Here is a 25,778-nt window from a genome sequence, read left to right on the forward strand (position 1 = left end):
TAGCTAATAATAGTGGGTTTCAGTTGATTTTATAATTGCCAGAAAGCTGAATCACTATTAACTTATTTCCATTCAATTCTCAATCACAACAAAATTATCAACAGAATTTAAGCTCACTTAGATCATCCTTTTCACCACTGGAAGGTTTGTCAGCAATCCTACCTTTATTTAATACAATCTTACATATTCAGTTTGCAGACTTGAATGAGGTTTGAAACTGAAAGGGATTCCAGAAATCATTTAATGCAACTCTTTTCTCACGGGTATGGCAACTGGGTGTCAGAAGTTTAAGGGGTTTGTGAAAATTCCATAGTAAAGAAGTGGGGCAACACCTGGATTACAAGGCGGATCTCACGGCTTGTCATGTTGTTTGCTTCATTCACTCTAATATTCACCCATAGTAATTACCTCACATATGATTGTTATATTTCGAAACTACTTTAAAATAAAAAGCTTTCTTTTAAAGTTTACAAAGATGAACACCATGAACATATGTAGTCTGCACCCCTGTAGGGGCACACTACAGGTAACGATGCGGAAAGGATACTTGTGGAATGAGATGGAAGGAAGGAACCGCAGTGAGGACGCTGCTCGAAAACAGAAGAGGCTCTCCAGGTAAAATAAAGTTAGAAACCAGCTATTCACGGTTAACACCAACTTCTACATCAACAACTAATAATGCTGGCAACTCTTGTTTAACTTGCTCTAACTCTGGACTCCTTGTCTGGACTTGTACATGGTTTACTACAAGGCACCTAAAAAGTAATAGCAGTGAGGTTAACAGAGGTTTAAACAAGGTAAGGTAGACTGAAGAAATACCTACCACTTCCAAAAGTGAGTAACATAACCTCACAGAAGAGAGTAGTTTAACCTGGTAAGTTATGAGGGAATAGTGTTTTGTTTTTTGCTTGTTTGTCCCTTCAATACTGAGCAAAAATTATGCTTTTGATTTGGGAGGTAAAAAGATAAGCAACAAAATGTTGGCAGTCCCCAAAGTCAGCAGCAGCTGCTGGAAAACAGACTATATATGCTTTCTAAATTTGGAAACAAATATGGAGTCAAGTGCTGGCAGCATAGCATAGTGAAAAAAGCAAGAGCCAATAACAAGTGACCTTAAGGTTAGTATCTGTGAGCCTCATTTTCCTCATCTGCCAAATGGGGTAATTAGACCCAGCTTCTCCCTCAGGTTTATTGTGAAGGCAAGATTATATGTTTTGTGAAAGCACTTTAGTCAAAAACACTTTACAAAGGTAAGCTCTCACCATTAGCAGCAATTGTACCCAAAGGAGGAAACATTTGTGATGCAATCATCTAAAACACAAAAACTCAAAGATTAATCTAGCTCCTCATCCTTGTACTCATTCAGACACTACAGCTACTGACATTTCATCCTATCTGCAGGCTTCCTCTAGCCCCACCTGTGGGCCAACCAGGTCCCATTTTGCTGTGAATCTGATTTTGCAGAGAAGGTTCAATAATAATCAAGATCTGTGCTGTGCACTGTGATCGGGTCCACACCCAATGTCCAAATCCCACAGTATTATTTCCAAACCTGCACTTGAACCCACACTTCAGGCTGGGTGCCCACTGTGGACTTCAAACCTCCATGAGGCCACCTGTTGGCTGATGCACTGCTGTACCCACCTCCTGAGACAGCCTCCTGCAAGTAGTCCATCTAGCCACCCAGCCATATCTCACTAGCAATTCAATTTGGCCTCTCTCGACAATGACCCAGTTTGAATTCCAGCACTAAGGGTGATAACTAAGGCCAAGTATTTGGTCAAGGCATACTTCAGTGCTGTCCACAAGGATAAGGTTCATGGTCAGTTTCATTAAGTCACCTTTTCACCACATAGAGCTCCAGTTAACCTTGAATTGTACTTTAGATTTGGGGTGGGCAGGGGGTGGGGGGGAATGCCCAAAGGTAGAATGTGGTAATTCTTAGAAGGCAGGGAACGATGATTCTTTTTAAAATTCCATATGGCACTTACCGTGACATTTGACGATTCTAGCTCTTACATACACACTGTGTCTCAGTGTGCACCTCGTTTGGAATACTAAACAACTCATCTAAATCCCAAATTATTCTCTTCCATACATTTAGTGATCTTGAAAAGGGGTATATAAAGTTTACCAGGAGATACTCTGAAGATGGCTATTTAAAGGAATATTATACTTTCTTTTGTAAAGTTGAAGGTACTTCAATAAAAAGGCAATCAATTGCTACATTTTACATACTCTGCATCAAGCTTGTCCAACCCACAGCCCCGCAAGAGGCCTAGAATGGCTTTGAATGCGCCCCAAACAAATTCGTAACCTTTCTTAAAACATTATGAGAATTTTTTTTTCTGCAATTTTTTTAGTTCATGGGCTATCATCAGTGTTACCATATTTTATGTGTGGCTCAAGACAATTCTTGCAGCGTGGCCCAGGGAAGCCAAAAGATTAGACAGCTCTGCTCTAGATGATCTCATGGTGCCTTTCCTCAGGTGTAAGTATTGACTACACGATCGCCTATCTTTTCCAATTATAGGTTTCTAGGATTTAAAAAATCTGTACAATATTTGGCAGAAATAGCGATTTGCTTAATTTTCTTTACATTTTAATATGATTATGACCAATAGCCAACTAAAACTCTATATGTATATATGTGCCGTATTTTATGGATTGTACATTCCTTGTGCCTCTCCTACCCTTGCCACTTTAACATCTCTAGAACTGGCTTGTGTTTTTTAATTGATGTCATCTCATGAGTATAACTATTAGGCTTTTTTTTTCCTTTCTTAGTGGTACATAAAGTAATGGCATGTCTTACACCTGATGGCACCCTCCAGTCAGTGAAATACGGTAAAATCTGTACAATTCAACAGAAAGAAAGAAATATTTTTTTTAGATTGCTTAATTATTTCCTTAACCAGGCAAGATGATGGCTCAGAATTCTGGCTGAACTACATTAGAATAATTGAGCTTTCATCAAGTAGTTATTTGATAAAGTATATAATCACAATTCTCAATTGAGACTGCTACTATGACAACCATTGATATGGTAGAATATCTAGATGGAAATCTCAAAATGAGAATTTGCATTGCCAGGACGGGTAAGAGTTCCAGCATTAATATAATGCATTTCTAATATTTTCTCATGCCACACAATTGTACATAAAACTGTACATAAAATGTACATAAAACTGATCAGTATAAGCCTGTAACTCTCTGGGTAATACTTGCTAAAGATATTTTATCAATCAATTCAAAATTTATTAACTTAAAACTACTTTATACATAGGTTAAATCTAGAGCTAAATGACTCCTTAGAAGACATTGCTTACTTTCAAACAAATAGAATCCATATTAACATGTTAGCTTAAGAGAGAGAAACATTATCGTAATAAAATGATCCCTATATATATATGACTCTCTACTAGGTACTTGAAAATAGTCTATCCAAAGAAAAGTAAAATCAAGGCTCAGCAGGTCCCTTTCAAAAAGGCTTGAATGGGGCTGTTCCAATAGAAGACTTCAATCCTACTGGGAATGCTGGAATGGAACAACCTCACCCAACCATTGCTGTGGCTTTCTCCAGGTCATTTGTTGGCTTTAAAAAACAGAAGAAGAAAATAATATGTTTTGGTCAAAGAAAAAGAAAAGCGTTTCCAAAGATATGTTATACTTTGGCTAGTAATAGCTTTTTTTTTCTCTGATATTCGAAAGATAGTCACCAAGAACATCTCCTCAATCAGATCATCAAAGTCCAAAGCTTCTCTCATTTGGTTACCGGAGTATCTTGTTCTATTTGGGAAAAACACCTTTTCCAAGGAACACATGGCATGGGAAGAAAGAATCCAGACAACCAGATACTCTACGTCACTCCTGATTATTAGTGCGGTTCTAAGTGTAAGTTCTATACCTTTAGTCACTCAGTACTTATGAAGTCTCCTGTCCTTACAATTTACTGCCTCCTAACCATCAACACCAAAACACCTGAATGATATCAATTATCTTAGATTTTAAATTGTGCTCACTGTAAAATGAACAGGACAGGTCGGGAAAGGCAAGGCCAGAAAAAACTTTTTTTTTTTTGGCAAAACCACATAGAAAAGACCAGTTACAATTTCACATTTTGACAATCACTATACACATATCCACAAGGTCTCAATTAATTATATTTAATGAAATGCCTTCCTTTGTTTTACAATATATATGATCAGAATGAAATCTAGTTATTTTGGGCAAACAATACAAGATCTAACACTAAGAGGTCTGCTATGCTGAGTGAAATCTGAGAAATCTTGCTGTGGTAAAACATAAACATCCATGAAGTTACAACGCAGCTTCACACTCAATTTCTAACATACCTTCTCTCGAGTAGCTATCACCAAATAAAAATGAAAAAAAGGCACATACATTTCTAAAATAAGTAACAATAATATTCCCTAACAAAAAATTCAAGTAGAATTAGAAGGCCATTACACAGCGTTATTATAGAAACCAGTTTCTGGCAAAAACTCAAAGTAAAAGCTCTTCTAGAACCAAATTAAAAGATATGTTTTATGCTACCTTTTTTTTTTTTTTTTTTTTTTTTTTTTTTGAGGGGGGTTTCACTCTTGTTGCCCAGGCTGGAGTACAATGGCACAATCTCGGCTCACTGGAACCTCCGCCTCCCGGGTTCAAGCAATTCTCCTGCCTCAACTTCCCAAATAGCTGAGATTACAGGCATGTGCCACCATGCCTGGCTAAGTTTCTATTTTTAGTAGAGATGGGGTTTCACCATGTTGGTCAGGCTGGTTTCGAAACTCCTGACCTCGTGTGATCTACCTGCCTAGGCCTCCCAAAGTGCTGGAATTACAGGTGTGAGCCACCACGCCTGGCCGTTTTATGCTTTTAATTAGCTTAAAAGTATACAGTCCCCATCAACTGTTGTGAAGCATACAATAGAAAGGCACAGTGTACTTTAAATGTTAGTATAATTTTAAATATAACAACACCAAGTAACATTCACAGACTACCACCATTTGCTGCAGGAAATAATAATCTGACACTGATAAAGTACTTCTTTGTTGCTTCAACCTCTCATGCTATTATAATCAGAATAAAAATTGCAGTTCTATACCTAGCTTGATCACATGTATTAGAACTAAGAAAATAGAGTATGTCAAAATAATTCAATTCTCTAATAATATTCTCTAAAATACAAATAATTATTTTTTTAATTAAGAGCTACTATATAAGTAGGTCAGTACTTGAACTGCCCAGAGATTTAGAGTAAAATAAACTAACTGCTCATGAAATAATGCTAAAATAAGTCTCCCTTAAAGTGGGGACTATTCATGAAAACGTGTTCTTAAATTTGAGTTTCTTCAATCTCTGCACCACATAACAGTAGGGAGGACAGCATTTATAATACATATGAACATTAACCATAATAAACAGATTAAAAACATTAAAGCCAAAATACATCTTCAAAGAGTGGCAACTCAACTGTCAGTATCTTAATTTTTTAAAAAAATAATACATAGAGAAGCAACCACTCCACCACAGTTAACAGAGATATGAACTCATACTAGATCCATGGTGATGATGACTGGAACCAGACCAAGGAAGGACAATCTCTGAAAATAGTGATCACAATTTACACCTGAGTCAGGTCTCTCTGCATAAGGATTTTACTTGTCATCTGTGGAAATGCCATGATTTCTACTAAGAGTTCCGTAGTAGAGGTCTACGTAGTTCCAGGTCTACTAAGAGACCTGGGTGATGTCAGTATTTGATTGAAGTAACACCCTCTTGTAAAATTTAAAATATAGCATCATAAATGAGACAAAAAGAGGCATGTGGTCAAATCTTAACTGTACTCTGTAATGCTCTTCCCTAAGGGGCTAGCATCTAAACTGAGGAAGGTCTCTTCTTACATGCCACAGGAATGCAAGCAAGCATCTGCCCCAGAGAAAGGGAAGAAATTCCACCTCACCTTTACCAGTGAGAGGAAGCATGGTTTGCAATTCATTTTAGAGCTCCAAGGCCTGGCTCAATTCACAATTAGATCTTTTGACTCATCCTCTTCATTCACCCACCCTGCAAACCAGACTATTCCCACACTACAAATGGTCCACTGCTTCCTGCCATCCTCACTGCGCTTTCTTCTGTACGACCCTACTTATCAAAAGCCTACCCACCCATTCTTCAAGATGCAGTCCAAAGGATACCTCAGCAAGGAAAGTTTCCTGATGCTTCCAGACTCATCATGCCCAACTGCAGTACTTTCTCACATTCTATCTTGCCTTATGTTGCCTGATTAAAGTGTGCTTACTCTGAGGACTGCATCTCCATATTTGCAACAGTGCCATGCTCACACACCTGGCTTTCAATGTTTATACAAAAGGAGGTTAAAGCCCAATCCTTCCAAGTCCAATGAGAACTCTAGATCACACTTGTGGAGTGCAACTGGTCCTAGATCAAAACGGTCTGAAACTAAGGTGTACGGTGTTTCTAGCTGACTGAAATGCAAGCTTAGACTAGGTAGAGTGGCAAAGAACCTGAATACCTATTAAATGTGTCCTGGGGCTCTCCTGAACATGTCTAAGCACAAATGCAGTATTATAATACTACATTAATCTCACAGCTAATCCAACAGTAAACACCAAAGCTCAACTTAAAGCAAGTCCCTACATGCTTAGAGTAAGGCTTTGCAACATTAAAAGTCTAAAATTTAATGTAATATAGATATTCACAGGGAAGTGTGGGTTAACCAGGAACAAGAACTATTAACAGGACAAAGCTGCCTTTATCAACCAGCCTCAATTCATGGCCTGGCATATTTATTTATAGTGCTAGTAAAGCATTTTAATGATTTAATGAACTGGAAAGGATGATAAATTCTCAGCAATTCACGTGAAAAGAGGAAAGCAGTCATATGAATAATCAAAAAAAAAAAAAAAAGGATAATTAAAAAGACTTTCTAATGTGGTCCTGAAATGTGTTTCATCTGTACTTAACATTGAATCGATGAATTTCCACTACATTAGACATACCCAATCTTCAAACAAAGTAATAAAATGGGCTTGTGTGTACAGGACAGTAGGAAAATGCATGCCTCCCCTGCAAATACACCACAATTCTAAGATGGGCAATGTCTCATTTCAGATTACTGCAGAGCAAAAGCACAAGCAGAAAAGTATAGTGCTTACATGTGTAAGTCTCTGTGTCTCACTTCACCGAGAGGTATCAGACAAGTAATCAGGTGCTTGACTTTTTTACAAAAAAATAAAGAATTCTCAACTTCCATCTATACATTCCCTTACAACACTGAAGTAACAGGCCAGGTGTGGTGGCTCACGCCTGTAATCCTTGCACTTTGGGAGGCCGAGCCGGGAGGATCACCTGAGGTCAGGCATTCGAGACCAGCCTGGACAACGTGGTGAAACCCCATCTCTACTACAAATACAACAATTAGCCAGGCATGGTGGCACGTGCCTGTAATCCCAGCTACTTGGGAGGCTGAGACAGGAGAATAGCTTGAGCCTGGGAGGCAGAGGTTGCAGTGAGCACAGACCACGCCATTGCACTCCATCCTGTGCTACAGAACGAGACTCCGTCTCAAAAAAAAAGGAGTAAAAATAAATGGAAATTATGGTATCAGTAGTGGAATAACTTATTTTTGGCCAAAGCTGGAAAGTCTCTTGCTGGGCCAGTGTGTTTATGGAACCTTTACCACCAGCAATGATTTTAAAAACCATTAAGAGTGTTGAAAATGTAAACAAACTGTTTTAAACTCATGTTGGCCTAAATAAATAAATAAATAAATCTGCTTGAATTTTTCAATAACGAATTCACTGGCTATAAAAGTATATTTCTTAGAAGGCAGGGTGAGGAAAATTCATTCCATGTGTGCCTGTCGTTTGATGTGTATATGAATTAAAAGTATGAAGCCTTTTAAGCAGTTCTGACTTGCACTGGTCAAGAAAATATCTAAGCAGAACAAGTGACCAAATCCCTCTGCAACCTCCCAGCAACATCTGCTAGTGGTGATGCAGAACAAAGACTGCCATAGGGATCATTTGCTCCTAACAGAAAAGGCAAGAGTTTCTCCAGGAACTACAAAACATAGAAATTGCCCCATAGTTCGCTCTGTAACTTTTCTTACTATTGATGCTGTTGGTTTCTAAGCCATCTGAAGGTCCCCCAGTGACTCTTGAGCAAAAATGAACAGTGCCAAAGGAGCAGTAAAGTCACCTTACTTTTCCCCAGTCCTCCTCACCCACACCTGAATGATGGGGGATTTAGGCATAGTGGTAACATGGCCTGGGTAAATGCAAAATAGCTACTGTGCATTCCCCTTTGCAATAATCAACGTATTGTTTCATGGGGAATCTCTGGGAGATGCAACAGTAAAAATTATTGATTTTATTAAACTTCAGCTGTTGAGTACACACTTTTAAAATATTCTACATCATGAAATTGGGAAGTGTGCACAAAGCATTTCTGGGGAAATTGAAATAGAATGGTTTCCTTGAGAAAAAACATGTGTACAACTATTTGTGTTACAAGTCAAACCAGCAGCTTTCTTCTTGAAATACCATTGTTACTTGACAGAAGCAGCAAAGTATGCTTATTCAGACTAAGGTATTTGGCAGACATTTTCTCAAAAATGAATGAAGTGAGCCTGTCACTGCAAGGAAAACTGACAGTATTTATCGCTGATAATAAAATTCAAGGCTTCAAGCAAAAATTAGAATTTGGAAACCTTGATTACACCACCACGAGCCTGACAGCTTCCCGATACTCAAAAGACTGTTCTGATAAGAGTAGTGATATTAAATGAACATGATTTTTGATACTGTATAATGAAATGTGTCAACACTTGAAAGATTTGCATAACTCAGTGAACCAACCTTTTCTAATAAGAATGCAATTACAATATAAAATCATGCATTGGTAAAAGATCCAAAGTACAAGACTGACCAATGGATTTAAAGTATAACAAGTGTACAAAACATTCACTGATATGGTTTTAGATTCTACATGGCAATTTAAGAAACTACTATTTATGAAGCTTTGGTGAGGTATCAAATATCCACAATCATCTGAAAATGCTATTAAAATATTCTTTTCCAGCTATACATCTGTATGAGGCCAGATTTTCTTCATATGCTTCAATGAAAACATTTATTTTTAAATAAACACTTAATTTTTTTCTTTAATTTCGACTAAATATTAATAGATATGACCCCTATAAACACGTGAGCCAATTAAACCTCTTTTCTTTATAAATTAAACAGTCTCAGGTAGCTGCTTTACAGCAGTGTTAGAACGGACTCATAGAGCTATTAACAACAAAAAAAAATTCTTAATGAACTATATACAAGATCAGGGCCAAGTTCTTACACATACCTGCTTTTTCCCTTTTATTCTCCTAGAAAACAGTAACTAATTCTCAGAGCACAATTCTCAACCATTCACTCCAAAATATATTTTTGCACATTACAGACAGAATGAAGGATACAAGAACCAATCTCTGCCACAAAAATTAAGAGCGGTGGCTCACGCTTGTAATCCCAGCATTTTGGGAGGCCAAGGCAGGCAGATCACCCGAGGTCAGGAGTTCAAGACCAGCCTGGCCAATACGACGAAACACTGTCTCTACTAAAAATACAGAAAATTAGCTGGGCGTGGTGGCGGGCGCCTGTAATCCCAGCTACTCAGGACGCTGAAGCAGGAGAATCACTTGAACCCAGGAGGTGGAGGCTACAGTAAGCCGAGATCGTGCCATTGCACTCCAGCCTGGGCAATAAGAGCGAAACTCCGTCTCGGGGAAAAAAAAAAAAAATTAAAAGCAGTCAAAGAGCTACTATTCCATCTGTTCAATGGCACTGGTTGGCATCTCGTTAATACCCCAACCTCAGAAAACTAACAGAATACAGGGTGCAAGATCGTATTAATTGACATCCTCTTTGAAGACATTAAGAAAAACATTGTAAATGAGCTTTGAGGTAGACAAGTACACCTACAAACTTCACATAAACCAGCAAGAAAACAAACATCTTTCTCCGAAAATTTGCTTTCTCCTACATCGTATTTCCTTAGGAGAATCGAGGGTAGCGATCTTTGGTGTTCTCCTAAAGCAAGTATGGCTGCCAATGTTTAAGATAATTTGTTAACTTTTTTCTTTCATTTAAAGAGAGACATATCAGGCAGAAACTGCCTCTTCCTACAGGGCCATTTTAATATTATATCTACAGAGTATGGCATTTGACACTATACCATATCAAAATATTCCTACATACTAAGTAGAAGAAAATGATTTGTTGGAAATAAAGTTTAGGTTAGGACTTTGTAAAAGTCCAAAAGGAATACTTAATCTACCAGCAATAACATTTCATTTAAAAATACAGGGAACCCTTGAATGCTATGGGTTTAAACTGCTCTGGTCCACTTATATTTAGATTTTTTTCAATAACTGTATTGGAAAATTAGTTGGGAGATTTGTGTAACAATTCAAAAAAAAACCCGATGAACTGCACAGCCTAGATATATCAAAACTTTTTTTTTAAGTTTTGTATTTTGTTAATGGATAAAACATGTAGCTATTAATCTGTTTTATCATTTACTACCACAAAACATACACACATCTATCAGAGTTATCAAAATTTATGCACACACATACTGACGGTATATAGTGCCATTCCCAGTCCAGAGAAATGTAAACAAATGTAAAAAGGCAGCATTAAATCACAAAGGCATAAAATTAACTGTAGTACATACTATTCTACTGTAATAATTTCACAGCCATCTCCTGTTACTCCTGTGGTGAACTCAAGTGTCGCCAGTATCTGCCTAAAATGCCGTATGACGCTAATCATCTCAGCATGAGCACTTTCACTCCCCAATATATTGCTTATGGCAGTAAAATGTGATCTCTGGTGGTTCTTGCGTATTTCTCATCATGTTTAGTGCAATACAGTATACCACGAATAACACCACGAGACCCATACAAAGTGCCACTAGTGATGCTGGAAGTGCTTCCAAGAAGCATAGAAAATACATTACAAGAAAAAAGTTGAATTGCTTGATATGTATGGTAGATTGAGGTCTGTAGCTGTGGTCACTCACCATTTCAGAGAGATGACTCATCTTGTAAACAGATGATGTAAACTCACAATATTGATGAATACAGTACAGTTCTATAAATGTATTTTCACTTCCTTATGATTTTCATAACATTTTCCCTAGTTTATTGTAAGAATGTAGTATATAATATATATGACATATAAAATATGTGTTGACTGTTTATGTTCTCAATAAAACTTCTGGTCAACAGTAAGCTCTTAGCAGTTAAGCATTTGTGAGTCAAAAGTTACACATGGATTTTCAACTGTGCGGGTGGGAGGTGGCGGTCGGGGGGGCATCAGTGCCTCTTTATGCTCAAGTTGTTCAAGTCTTTTACTAGAGCTAGTCTCCAAACACTTTCCCATCTTAACTCTTAAAAAAATTTTAAGAGGTTGTACATTTTAGTAGGATTCTGATCCTCACAACTACTTCACACTCAATAACTATATAATACTATAGAAACACCGTAAAATCAAAATTAATATAGGTTGTCCTTATCTTGAGCATCTCATTTTCCTATAAGCCAACCCAAACACCATTATATATTGACATCCCTAACCCACACCCACCTAGTCAAATCCGTCACTGCCTGGTGACGATTTTGAGTACTTGCTAGGAGATATTCGCTAGCTAAGAGTTCAGAACTCATTCTGACATTTTGGGGAGATCACTGATAAGAGAAAATAGCTAACAAAGTAATAAATTTCAAGTACGCGGCCGGGCGCGGTGGCTCACGCTTGTAAACCCAGCACTTTGGGAGGCCGAGGCGGGCGGATCACGAGGTTAGGACATCGAGACCATCCTGGCTAACACAGTGAAACCCCGTCTCTACTAAAAACACAAAAAATTAGCCGGGCGTAGTGGCTGAAGCCTGTAGTCCCAGCTACTTGGGAGGCTGAGGCAGGAGAATGGCGTTAAGTAAACTCGGGAGGCGGAGCTTGCAGTGAGCCGAGATCATACCACTGCACTCCAGCTGGGGGACAGAGCAACTCTAACTCAAAAAAAAAAAAAAAAAAAAAAAAATTCAAGTACGCGTGAGCTGATCCCCACTGATCCCACAGAAATACTTGTTGAATGGTATTAAATTAACTACACAATCTACTAATTTAAATAAAGAAATTATACAGCATTTATTAAATAGGTGCTGAAATCATCTTGGGGAGGGGTGAGGAAGTTCGCCATAAGAGACTGACTGCGGCTGCACAGGGATCAAAAGTGACTGCAGAAGTGACTGCACATGTGCATGCTCCCTCCACTGCCGACCACTTTCAGTAACAACCCACCCTCCAATAGATGAGCTCCAGCTTCAAGCACTTATTCATCCTGTCTCCCAAGGCCACAAAAGACGGTGAAAAAACCACAGGAAGAGCCAGAGCACTCTGGAATGCACCTCCACCAACACTGGTGTCTAAGTGGTGGAGCGGGGAGGGGCTATGCAAGAGAATGCTACCAACAGCTCCCTGTAGCCTGAACCTGCATCCTGAGCAGAAGGAGGGACTTCTGGGTAGCGTCTCACCATTTTTTTCCATTGAAAATAAGATTTATTTTGGGAAAAGTCACCTGATATAACCTCAATTAAGAATTTTACCAATTTCCGGGTTTTCTAGGAATACAGATCATTCTCCAACAACACATTACATGTAGATGGACTTTGGCCGAGTGCGGTGGCTCAAGCCTTAATCCCAGCACTTTGCGAGGCTGTGGCAGGCGGATCACCAGGTCAGGAGACTGAGACCATCTTGGCTAACATGGTGAAACCCCGTCTCTACTAAAAATACAAAAACAAAATTAGCTGGGCATGGTGGCAGGCGCCTGTAGTCCCAGCTACTCGGGAGGCTGAGGCAGAATGGTGTGAACCCGGGAGGCGGAGCTTGCAGTAAGCCGAGTTGGCGCCACCGCACTCCAGCATGGGTTACAGAGTGACACTCCGTCTCAAAAAAATAAATAAAAATAAATAAAAAGTAGATGGACTTTATTGAATTTGACTTTTTGCTACATTCTCCATGAACAAAGGTCTGAAAATAGGTGACAGTCTACATTAGAAGTCCTTCTCTATCCACAGAGACCTAAAGTACAAAATAATAGCAGAGGGCCAAAATCAGTCCCTTACTATAGAGTAGGTATGTTTGCTGGTGATGGGTAGGCAAGACCGCTGCTTTCAAAAAAACTAGGTAAGTAGAAGAAATTAGGTGGCATTAAAAGACAAAAACTCTCACAAAGGCAACAAATACTTACAAGAGTCTCCAAAGCAGGTGTAGAACTTTAAGCAAGATGTGTTTTCGAACTGGGCTGTCCATTAATGGCCTAAACTGAGGGCAATGTGATTTATCATCAGAAAGATACATAGCTCAATGCTTTCCATTCAGCTTTGGCCAGCAGTACTGAATACTTAGGGTTCAGTATAAAATGAATTTGTGACAGTACTATTTTCAAAAGAATGAGTCTTCACGACAACAAAAAGTAGATCTAGTCAGAGTTACAAAGGCAAGGCAAATTCATCAGGTAGGATAGATGCATTAAAAGCACTGGAACTTGTGAAATTTTATTTCTAATGTGCATGGTAATCATTGCTAAAATGTTTACACCTAATTAAATATGGGGAATGTTCTTACTTATCTAGCATCATAGAAAAATTAAGGAGAGATCAAATATACACAAGGAGCTAGGTATATCTTGAATTATTTTGACAGTAGAGTTGAAGAAAATTTTCACATTTTTGTGTATAGGTAACAGCTATTGGGCTTATCCATTTCTAAAGACAACATACATCATGGTTTTTGTTCATTGTGTGTTCTTCAGTTGCATAAACAATCTCTAAAATAATCATCTTCTTTTCTTGCAAATCACACCACTTGCTTGCACAGTAAAAATCTACAAATATTTCTTGCTCTATTAAGAAAGAGAAGGAAGGGGAGTCTGGTTTTGAGATATTCCTGGATTTGAAGGACACAAAAGGAGCCTAGAAACACAGTAAGCAAAACTTGAAAATGACTGCTTGATAAGTGCAGCAAACCACCACAGCACACATTTACCTATGTAACAAACCTTCATGTCCTGCACATGTATCCTGGAAGTTAAAATAAAATATAATTAGAAAAAAAAGAAAAGAAAAGAATGCAAATACTTCAAGGGTCTGACACACAGGAGCCATGGAAAATAACGAGAAGTGTCCAAGAGATCAAATACAGTGCTCATCCACTTCTCAGATTTGTGTGAGGACTACAGGGGGCATAATAATTATTTAATATAATTCATATGAAAAATATAAAAATCAAGTATTTTAAAAATAATAAAATGACTGATATAAGGATTGCTGTAGGGATGACTACAACATTCTCTTGTCTGGAAAACTGAAGGTAAAGGACTAAGATCCTTTGATTTTGTGGATTTAGTAAAAGGTTAAATTATATGCATCTAGGTGGCTCTGAGGATTTCAAAATCACCTTAGAAGTGATTTCAGCAAGAACCTCATAGGTAAAAAGGCTAGAAGGGGTCATGAAAGATGTCCCAAAAAGCAAGAAGGCATTAAAAGGGCCATGAAAGATGTCCCAAACAGCAAGAAGGCATTAAAAAGGGGAGAGCAAATGGTTATTGCCCACACTAAGGGACAAAATACTGCAGACTGGTTAAAAAACAAAATATAGTAACAGTATATCACTGATATTTACCAGGGAACCAGGTATGTTTTGAAAACCTCCCAGGTGATGCCATGCCTACTCTTGATTAAAAACTGAAATATAAACAGAGAAAATTCTAGAATACAATTCACATAATTCAGATGTGAATCGGGGCACTTGGTTAGGCTTTTTTGTCAGTTAAGTGACCTGGACCTATCCATTAATACAGTTTAGTACTTCACAGAGAGCACCCTATTTAATTCTCATAAACACTCTCTGTATTATTATCTCCATTATGAATTATAAATGTTCTTGAACTTCTCCCTTGCTGGTGGGATAAGTCAATGTTAGATCTACAAATGCTAAAACACTATGCATATGTTGCTTTATGGGAAATTCACTGAAAAAAATGGAGAAGATAGACTATATTCATTTATTCAAAAAATATTTACTGAGCATCTTCTATGTGCTAGGCACTTGGGACACATTAATAAACATACTCACCCTCAAGGAAGTTATAGTCTAGCAGACGTAGGAAAGAGAGGCAATTCACAAAATAAATAAGTAAATAAATACATAGTAACTTAGAAGGTAATAGATGCGATAGAAAAATAAAATGCAGAGCACTGCAAGAGACATACGGGATGCAGATTGCAATTATAACTAGAGTAATCGCACAGACAAAATGCTATTTTAGTGAAGACCTGAAAGAGATGAGGGAGTTGACCACGAATATATCCGGGAGCTGGGGGGTAGGATAAAATATTATAGGCAGAGGAAAAAATCCAGTGCAAAGACCTAAAATGAAAATGTACCTGCCATGTTCAAGGATTAGTAAGGAAGTAAGGACGGCTGGAATGGAAAGCGCTGAGTGGGAGACAAGTGGGAGAAGAGGTCAGTTAGTGAGAATCAGATGATGTAGCGCTTTATTTTTAATTTTTATTTCCTTATTTGTTTTGAGACAGAGTCTCACTCTGTCCCCCAGGCTGGAGTGCAATGGCACGATCTCGGCTCACTGCAACCTCCACCTCCCAGGTTCGAGAGATTCTCCTGCCTCAGCCTCCCGAGTAGCTGGAATTACAGGTGTATGCCATCACGTCCGGCTAATTTTTGTATTTTTAGTAGACATGGGGTTTCACCATGTTGGCTGGGCTAGTCTTGAACTCCTGACCTCAAGCAATCTGCCCACTCCAACCTACCAAAGTGCTGGGATTACAGGCGTGAACCACCACACCCGGCCCAGATCATGTAAGGTTTTATGAATCATTGTAAGAAAACTGGACTTTATTCTGAGTGACATGGAAGCCACTGGAGGGTTTTAAGCATAATGTGACTTGTGTTTTTAAAAGATCACTCTGATGTTAAGCTGATAGAAAATTAAAGAGAAGCCAGGGAAGGAAAAGGAGACCAGTGATCTGTTAGGAGGCCACAGCAATAATCCAGGAAAGAAATGCTGGAGACTTGGATAAAGACGCTGGTAGTACGGATGGGAAAAGTAGTTAAACTGATTCTGGAGACATTTTGAAGACAGAACAGGATTTGCTGACAACCTGGAAATAGAGTTGGAGAGAAAGAGAAGAGTCAGGAGGATTCCACGTTTTGTTTTGTTTTGTTTTTGCTTAAATAACCTGAAAAAAATGGAGCTAACACCCATTAGGTTGGTGCAAAAGTAATTTGCCATTAACGGCAAAAAAACACGATTACTTTTGCACCAACCTAATAAAATGGGGCAGGCTACAGGTGGAGTAGGTTTGCAGAGAAAGATCAGAAATTTTGTTCTGGCCATATTTAGGTTGAAGTACCTTTCACATATTCATGTTAAGAAGTCAAAAAAGTAGTTGGAGGTGTCTGAGGTGGAAATATTCATTTAGGAGTTTTAAGTAGCTGCACAGTATTTTATTAAAGCCCTGTGACTATTTGTGCCAACAAGCTGGCAAGAACTAGGCCTTGGCACATTCTAAATTCATAGGCAGGTAAAAAGACAAAACCAGCACAAATTTAAAAACAAACCAGAAGGACAACGGTATAGAAGGAAAGACAACACAGTGTGGTGTCCTCAAGAAACAAATGAAGAGAGAATATTAAAACAGAAGGAATAACAAATTACATCAAATACTGCCAACAGGTAAAGATGTGACTTGAGTGTCAGATATAACTTGGAATATTTGCTTGTGAAAATTCCCTAGTGACTATCTCCTATACCACCACAACCAAGACAATATGCTCATGCATTGAATATGTTATACTTCATTCTTCCCAGGCATTCAACTTGTTTTTCTAAAGAACCATCCATAAGAAAAATTTTGATCCAATTTAATATTTGGGACTCAAATCAGTAGACGTTTTAGAAATACCAGTTGATAAACTGCAGATGCTAATGATCACTTGCTAATATTCAATTCCCATGTCTTAAAAACATAAAATTACCTCTAGGCAACTTGGAAATGAAAGGACAGATTTTCTTTGTCCTGATGAAGAACTATGATAAACCAAAAAGCCAATATTCTACTATTCTTTCTCCTACTAAAATAAAGAACAACAACAAGTTTGTACATTACCACCATTACTATTCCATAATGTTCCAGAAACACGTTCCAGAAACTTGTTATAACGTTACAGAAAGCTAAATCTAATGCAAACTGCCACCGAACCAAAATAAAAGTTTTAACTATTAAAAGTAGATAAAAGTGTCATTATCTGCTACTGATTATATAACTTGGGAACATACAAAAATAAACTGCAAAGCTTTTAGCATAAGTGCCAGCTATAAAATAAATACACCAAAATCAACCACCATCTTAGTCTACCAACAGCCAATCTGAAAAGCCCATCACAAAGTAACAAAAACAGATACCTAAGAACTCTAACAGGAAACATTAGGACTCAGATGAAGAAAACAACTCTGCTGAGAGATAAAAGGTCTGAATAATCTTTCATGACCCTTAAAAGAAATACTGATTACAGATGGCAGTCCTTGCCAACCAAACAAAATGCAACATGATCCGGTATTTTTTTAGTTCTAAGGATTCATCTTCCAAGCCTTCCAGATTAAGATGGCAAATTTAACACACATATCCAATTACACCCTTCCCCTAAACTCCACTTAAGTGACAGTAAGGGATCTTTCTAGAAGACATAGAGACCCAAGGACTTAAAGAATTGAAATAGAAACTACAAATCATGAAAGTAGAAAGTAGATGGACAAGTGGCAACTGTCTCAGCCAACTTGAGAGAGGGAATGCTATACTAACAGTGAGAAAAGCCGGGAAGCACTCACTCCAGTCTACTCAAAAGACTGAGGGTAAAAGGGCGACGGGTTAAAATAAGATTAGTAAAAGCTGTATGAGAAGCTCTAAAATTCCAAGATGCCTTCCCCACCTCCTCACTGTAGACCATTGGCAGACAACCCCAGAACCCAGGAAGACTAGAGATTTGTTCTTGGAAGAGTAGGTAAATAGGTAAGTCTGCATGGTGAACCTTCTCCAAAGTGACTACACAGAGAATGGTGAAACCCCAGCCAGACTCCTCCATGAACAGTGAAACCTACACTCTTTCCTCAGTGCAAAACTTTACTGGAAGACCACTCTCTGATCAGCCCGAGAAGACCCTACAAACGGCCCCAGTGAAAAACTCAGGAGAAACAGTGAACAGTCCAAATTGGCTGCCACTGGGGAGGGAGAGTAAGGGATGGGGAAGAAGAGGCAGATGAAAGACCATTTATTTTACAATAAGCCTCTTGGACTTTTAAAGCCGTGCATGTATTAAATACAATAATCCTTATCTGAAAGGACAGGTGCATATAATTGTAATGTTAAAAGGACAGTGTGACTTGCTCTGCCAGATATTTCTAAGTATTCTAAATCTATGATTAAAAAGATGTGGCATTAAGACTACAGATCAACACACAAATGAGGAGACCTAAAACCGAAGCAGACCCCAGTTAGTCAAGATCTTAAAAAACAATAAAGACCACAAAGCAAAGAAGAAAGGAGGAACTAATTAACAAACAGTGCTGGTATAACTCACTAACTAGGGAAAAGGAGGAGGAGGCAGCGGTATGGGAGTGCTTCATATCCACATACAATTATAGAATTAAATGTAAAAAGATCTACTATATTTCCAAAATGTTGCTTCATTTATCTCACCTTTCAGATAAAGATTATTAAATTTAATACATGCATACAGTTTTAAAGTCTAAAAGCCCTATTGTAAAATGAGTGGTCTTCCTCATTGCCTTAGTCTTCCTCCCCAGCGGCAGCCACTTTTGACTGCTTACTGCTTCTCCTGAATTTTTCACTGGGGCCATTTGCAGGGTCTTTCTGGGCTTTCCAAGCATGAACAAATACAAGGAAAAAAATCATAAAGGACAAGGTAGAGACCTGTTTATATAGAAATAAAAGTATTTTATTGTTTGAAAAATGCCAAAAAGTGAATTAAATAATGGCCTTTGAAGAAAAAAAAAAAACCCACTAAAAATACAATAAAGGTGCAATCTTTTTTATATAAAACAGGTATGTCATTTTTTTAAAATCACCACTTAAAAGTAAAGTAGGCAAAATACCAGAAGAGAGAGCTCCCAAAAGAAAAACAAAAGAAAAACAACAAAAAAAAAGATTATCAATTTCAATAGTTACCAAAAAAAAAATTAAAATATCATATTTTTATAGAAAAATCAGGAAAGATGATGAACACTGGAGTGTTGACACACTACAGGTAGACCATACACTCTGTAAGGGAATGTTACAGCATAAGCAATTTGGCAACAAGCCACAAGACTCATAACAGAGTTCACCTCTGCCCCAGGATTTCTACTGCTATAAATGTAACCTGAGTAAGTCTGAAATACTTAAACTTTCAGACAAGGGCATTTTTCTCAGCTCCACCTGTGTGTCCACTCTTACTTACTGACCCTACATCCTTTGGTCAACCCTGCTGGCCTTCCTCTACTTAGTTCATTCCATCTCACCAAAACTCTATGGTGCAGGTACAATGACCCTTATTCCAAGGAAATGCGATTAAAGAGGTAATTAAGGTTACTTAGGAAGTGGCCATGGTAGGACTTGCAACCAGAGGGTTTAATACTGTATTCTCAGCCACTACAAATAAAAATAATATGTAAAACAACAGAAAACTAGTTCAATAAACTTGCATGTACTCATCATTAAAAACCTTACTTTCAAAGGGTTTATGCAAAAAGGAAACATCTCTAATATTTACTTCATACTAAATAAGAGAGGAATATTTAAAACTACAGATAAAATTAAAAGCCAATTTTGTTTAGAAGTATGTCTGTGCAGACAAACAAAAAGGGTAAAATGGAAGCACATCATCTAATTACCAGTTGTTTGTTTCTGGATGATGTGATGGTGATTTTTACTTTATTTTTTTCAGTGATTCCCAAAATGTCTCCCAACAGGAAATACTTTTTTATTTAATTTTTTTAAGGGAAACAAAGCAACAACAGAAATTCTCAACTGTATTTGCTTAATTTGAATAAACAAAGGACATGTCGATAAGTGTACATTAATGCACACCTTCAAGGAATTTGAGACTGGACAACTACGTTGAAAGAGATACTAAATTGAAAAGGCTTAAACGTAATTTTTAAATGTGTGATGAAAGAAGGGAAGATTAGGTGAGAGATCACTATTTTAGCAGCCCAGCATCACTGCTGGAACTACAAGGTCCATCACATGAGAGGGGTTTCCACCATTATTCCTTTCTCATAGTAAACGGGAAAAATTCACCTTACAGAATTTGCTTGATAGCCCAGTTAACAGAAATTTAAACAGCACATAAAATAGATTTTAGTAAGAGAAAACCATTTCAACTCCCAACACAAACTCAAAAATCATTGGAATCCTAAAGGCATTTTGGAATTAACTAAATTCTGGTAACTTACAGAGCAAAGTTTAAAAGATTTTTTTAAAAAATAATTAAAAACAAATGTGTAAATGACCCATTTCTGTACTATTTTATTCAGAAGAGTTTTAACAGTTCCTTGCAAGGCAAAAGGGAATTAGATGTCTATAGAAGACCTATTTTGAGCGTTAAAAAAAAAATGAACATTTTTTCCAATTGATCTTTGGATGCATGTGTTTCAGCAGGTAAGTAGGAGAATGTGTAGCCTAATTGTGCCTTTCCTTTGTTAAAGTATAATATTACAAGCAGTTTTAATATTTTGTAAAGAATGTTGGCAGAGTACTTTCTAGGAACACAATTTAAAAGCTAATAATAACATTTTTGCCACAGATTATCAGGCAGAGTACTTTCTAGGAACAAAACAATTTAAAAGCTAATAGCATTTTTGCCACAGATTATCAAAAGTTTTCCGCACAGATGTGGAGTTATATTTCACTTTAATTTTTAAATATAAGGTGTAACTTAGGACTTTAGAGAAATAGTGCATACAATTCTTAGGCATGTGCACCTCCAAGAAAACGTGCTAAAAAAAAAAAAAAGAAGAAGAAAAGAAAACATTGTTTCCACTTCATTTTGGAAGCCCGTTAAACAAGTTATCAATGCAAGGATTGGAAAAGAATGAAAAATCAAGAAAGAACATAGCTGCTAGTAGTTACCATCCCATACAACGGCATTAATAACTAATCTGTAAGTATCTTAGAAAGAAAATCTTGGAACTGTATAAGCTCACCCTTACCTGCGCTGAGGCCAAGAAATGAAAAAGGGTGATTCAAAAATCTTCTGAAAAGGAAGAGTCCTATTCAGAAACCCAAGGGTAAGAGGACCCGCCCACTTCCCCTGGAGGACTCGTTGCTATGGGAACCCGCAGTAACCCTGTAAAGCCAGTAACCTACAGGGGAAGAAGATCCTCCCCGAGGTTAAAGTTAAAAGAGGGGATCTGGCGGAGGGTTGAGTGGAGGACTGAGGTAGGGTTAAAAGAAGGGGAAAGCCTTTGGCTGGGCATGGGGTCAGTGAAAGCGGGCTTAGTAACCCCAACAGAAATTCAAAACAGCACTTAGAACAATTGTTTTGAGTGCTAGAGTCACATTATAGTTCATAAAGTTTGAACCATTAGAGACACTTCCCGCCCTCCCTGGTGGGAAACAAACCCCCCTTTGTGAGTTCCTGTCTAGGAAAATGAATTTGAGTTTCATCTCACCAATTACAAACCGCATGCTACTTACTATGTGAAACTAAACTCTTGACTTTCTTACATTAAACCAGTATTTCCAAACTCGGCTGCGCGATCACCTGGGGATCTTTAAAAAACACACTGTGTTAATTGGTCTGGTGTGCGATTAGGCATGAAGAGTTTTAAAACTCTCCAGCGACTCCTCTGTGCAGCCAAGTTTGGGGAAGCCGTATTACAGGATTTGGCGAGGTGGCGGGGAATGTTTAAAAAAGAAAAAGCACCGTGATCTCCCTTGGTCTTTTGAGGCCTAATAATAGAATTAGCTCGCTTTCAGCAGGCACACACAGGACAATGGGCTGCTTGATAAATAGGGATCCCCAGCAGGCCGGAACAATACTTTCTTTGAAAACGCCAGGAGGTAGAAGCCTTCTCTTCCCAAGAGAGCAAACATCCTTCTTCCCGAACACCAAACTTATACGTCTATTTTAAGAGCAAACGGGCCACGAATGCCACTCAGAACTCGGAGGACGAGTTCCAGCCTCAGGAGGAAGCCGCCCCCGCCATCGCCCGCCGCCACTCGCTGGGTTGCCGCGGCGCCTGAGGCCGCGCAAACCCGGAGCGTCGGTCCCCGGAGTCCCCCCCGGACCCTGCTCACCGCGCCCCGCCGGCAGCGCCTCAGGAAAGTTACTTAGGGGAAGTTTGCTCCGCTTCCCACCGCGCGCCTCCCCGGGAGAGGGGCGCGGCCCCCGCCACCTGCTAGGCGCCAAGGCTTCCCGACCGCGCCCCCTGCTTGGACCTCCGCCACCTCCGGGGTCGCGCACCCCGCGGGCGTCCGCACTGCCAGGAGGGCTCATGCGCCCCTCCCGGGGTCCCTCGGCTGAGGCGGCCCTGCCCCTCCGCCCCGGGCACCAGGACCACCGCACGGGCCCGACGCACCCCACTGGGAACCCCTCGGGAAGCCAACCCACGCGGCGAGCGACTCTGGAGCCCGGGGGGCGGATATGGGATCCACCGGACCCCTGGGTCCGAGGCCGACCTGCGCCCCCCGGCCCAGCTTCTCCTCGCTTCGCTTGGCCCCTCCGGCCGGCCGCCGGGCGCGCGCCCCTGCCCGGGCGGTCCCGCGCCGCGCACGCGCGGAGGCGCCGGCCCGCTCGCCCGCGGCGCCCTCACTCACCGCCCGCGCTCCTCCTCGCCTCGGGCGACGCAGCCGTCCGCCGCCTTGCCCTGTGCCCGCTCCTCAGGCCCCGGCCGGGGCACTCGGAGATCCAGCGCCCGGCGGGCTTGGCGGGCACCCGCACGCAGGGCACGCTCTGCGGGAGCGAGCGCGCGTGCCCGAGCACCGGGAGGGAGCGGGGCAACATGGGCGGTGCTCCCGGAGGCGGCCCTGGATACGGGGCATGCGCAATGTCTGCCCTTTCCTAAAGTAGGAGTGAGGGGTGGGCGGGAACCCTGGCCTGGAGGAGGCGGGGAGGGTGGAGGAGAGCCAGCACTCCCCCATCTCTGAGAGGCGACTTCGTCCTTGTCCCACAAACTGCATTTTTTCTCTCTGGGGCATTCATCAATGAATATATTAAGCATTTATTGAACACTTGCATTGGCAGAGCGGATGTGCGGGATACAGCGCATCCTCCGGTAATAGGGGGCCGAATACATTTGGCTTTGGGGCTCCTTTTCAGGCGCTGATGCCAGCCCTCTCTCTAACAGATAAGGAGGGTGCATAAATAGAGGTCTCGTAATACCTAACGACTACACTCTTCAGTGATCTGGGGAAGGAGAGTAGCTGCTGGTTGGGTTAATCATGAAAACTTAAACAGCATATGAATCCATGCACCCTGTCGGGGACAAGTTTAATCTGAGTGTATTGTTCTTAGTGAAAGATGAAAACGGCGGCCGGAAAGGTAGTTTCAGCTCATCTGGAAATAATCTTTAATGCTTAGCACGACTTCACCCTTATTCCGTGGATAATTGAGAGGCACAGAAGAAGGGGAGAAGGGGAGCCTGGTGGTGGCTTGATTAAATGCAAAATTTAGGAATATAAAGTGAAGGCTAGAGATATGAAATGCTGTAGTGTATGTTCTAGGTAAGGAGTAGTAGAGTCCTAAGTTCAAGGGTTGGTATCAGGCATGGAAAGGGTCGAAAAGTTTCCAGAGACTGTGAAGGACAGAATGATGCCCTTACTTATGTCACTGCTGAGATGTTTATCATGACAGGCGCCTACTTCATTAGATTAGATCATCATCCTTGGCAAAATGTGTATCAGTGGATAAATTAGACCTATACAATACTGTTAGGACCAGTAGATGCTTCTTTTAGCATGAGTTTGGCCCTGGGAGAACATATTTCTGCTCAGTTGGAAAATCATTAATTTGAGAGACAACAGATATAGTGAAAGACACCTAGGCTTTGGAAAACAAAAACCCCTTTGATAAAGTCCAAATACCTCATAATAAACTATATTGTCCAAATTAGTTATTATCTGTGAGCCTTCCTGTGTTCATCTGTAACACGAGATCATGATATTTACCTTGTATAATGGTAAGTTTTATGTGTCAACTTGGCTAGATCATGGTATCCAGATATTTGGACAAACAGTCTAGATGTTTCAGTGAAGGTATTTTTTAGATGAGATTTACAATGAAATCAGTAGACTTTGAGTAAAGCTGATTACTCTTAATAATGTGTATGATTTTCATCCAATCAGCTGAAGACCTTAGTAGAAAAATGCTGACTTCCCCTAAGCAAGAAGGAAGACTGGCAGCAAACAGCCATTGACTTGCACCTTTTGCCTGAGCCTGCAGCCCGCCTACCTACTCTGCAGATTTTGGGGTTGCCAAGCCTCCACAATCATGTAAGCCAATACCTTAAAATAAGCCACAATCATACAAGCCAATACCTTTCTCCTTCTCTTTTTCTCACTCTTAAACTGCAAAAACAAAACAAAACGAAACAAAAAAACAGACAGCAGGTCCAAAATGGAGTCACTCATACTAGTGTCACATAACCAAACCAAAACTTGCGTTATTTCTTTGCAAGATCTGACCTTGTGAGAAATCAGAAGAGAGATAACAGTGAAATCCAATTAGGCCAACAAGATGTTGCTTACATCTGTAGAAGAAAAGTAACCTTGAAATGACCAACCATCTATTTGCTCTTTTTTTCTGCTTTCCTCTTCTTTTTTCTGCTGATAAAACTCACCCACTCTGTTTAGCCCATCAGTTTCTTTCTAGTTTGTAGACTGGATGCTGCCCAGTTCATGAATTGCTAATAAAAGCCAATCAGATTTTTGAAACTCAATTTGGTGAATTTTTTAAATTGACATATATTTAAAATAGATACACAGATACATATCCATCCTGTTGCCTCTGTTTCTCTGGAGAACTCTGGCTAATACACCTTGAAAGGTTGTGAAAATTATGTAAATTAATTCTCATCTGAAAAACAAGCATTATAATCTTTAATTTGTGAGGCTGTAAAAAATGAAACACAAGTGCGTGAAGCACCCAGTTCATAGCAGAACCTGAGTAAATGACAGCTACTATTACTTGTGAATGAACACTGAAGGGAAAAAACAAAGAGATAGGATAGATATTAGCACTTTGAAAGCCTTTTCTCAGTTCACTGGGTAATAAATATGTAAAAAACAGATTTAAGAGGTAAAAGAAAATTTTGGTGTCCCTAGCTCTGACACACTAAAAATGTGATAAATATTACAATTACTTGCATAAATTCCTTAAGAACCATTAACTAAAGATAGACTCTAGCTGTACTCTCCAACACCAAACATGCAAAGCAGCGATATGAAGTCATATCTAAACAGTTTACTCCAATTTGAGTTCCACTTGAATTCACTCTGCTTGCTACTAGGAAGGAGAAACCTGGAAGGAGTTTACTTTTGAAATAATTCCAATGTCACAGAGTAGGTGCATGCTAGAGCACTCAATCAATGTGTTTGGTGAATAGGCTTC

At 39.5% G+C, this 25,778-nt stretch overlaps 1 protein-coding gene across 8 annotated transcripts in view; it reads right to left on the reverse strand.

The window, feature by feature from the left end:
• Window positions 1–23,125, reverse strand: part of BTBD3 (BTB domain containing 3) — a 35,662-nt gene extending 12,537 nt beyond the window's left edge. For 3 of the 8 annotated variants that reach the window (XM_065522759.1, XM_045362499.2, XM_065522755.1), the window contains exon 1: window positions 22,988–23,125. The gene's annotated coding sequence lies outside the window, so the exon portion shown is untranslated. Of the gene's footprint in view, window positions 1–21,378; window positions 21,469–22,468; window positions 22,542–22,749 lie in introns of those variants that run through there. The other 5 variants (XM_074004770.1, XM_015457780.3, XM_015457783.4 and 2 more) reach the window with 4 other exon arrangements.
• Between the last annotated feature and the right edge of the window lie 2,653 nt (window positions 23,126–25,778).

This window comes from Macaca fascicularis, chromosome 10, assembly GCF_037993035.2.
Source record: "Macaca fascicularis isolate 582-1 chromosome 10, T2T-MFA8v1.1".
NCBI lineage: Eukaryota > Metazoa > Chordata > Mammalia > Primates > Cercopithecidae > Macaca > Macaca fascicularis.